Raw genomic sequence first — 513 nt, 5'->3', positions numbered from 1 at the left:
TTCATTGACTTTATCTTGTGATTTTGGTATTTGATTTATATTTGGTGTTTGTATGTTGATTTGGTATATGGTGTTGGTATTGGAACGAGTATTTCTCAATTTTTATTTTCTTCTTGAGTAGTTTGTGTTACCATTGAGGTGGTTTTTGGCTATTAGGACTCCTTTCTTATGAATGTTTTATGATTGATTAGTCGTATGCGGATCAGTCATTCTCTTCCCTACACGATGGGAGTGGAATCCTAACTAGGTAACCACGTGGTCGGGAGGTAGTGTCTTCTTACCATTTGGGTCCCCCTTAGTTTGACAGATGTTGGATATTCATGGATGAATTTTTTACTATAATCATTCTTATTTCTATCTCGAAGACTTCTATTTAGTAGATGTATATATGCTATTATGTATCATGTATTTTCATGTACTTGTATCTATTTTTGCATACCCTATGACATGTGTAGTGGATGTTATTCATTAGATGTATTTTATCAGTTGTGATTATACATTTTCTTATTAGAT

This window comes from Cupressus sempervirens, chromosome 9, assembly GCF_028749045.1.
Source record: "Cupressus sempervirens isolate cs-2001-9-10 chromosome 9, ASM2874904v1, whole genome shotgun sequence".
NCBI classification, from domain to species: Eukaryota; Viridiplantae; Streptophyta; class Pinopsida; order Cupressales; family Cupressaceae; genus Cupressus; species Cupressus sempervirens.
This window is presented reverse-complemented; position numbering follows the sequence as displayed.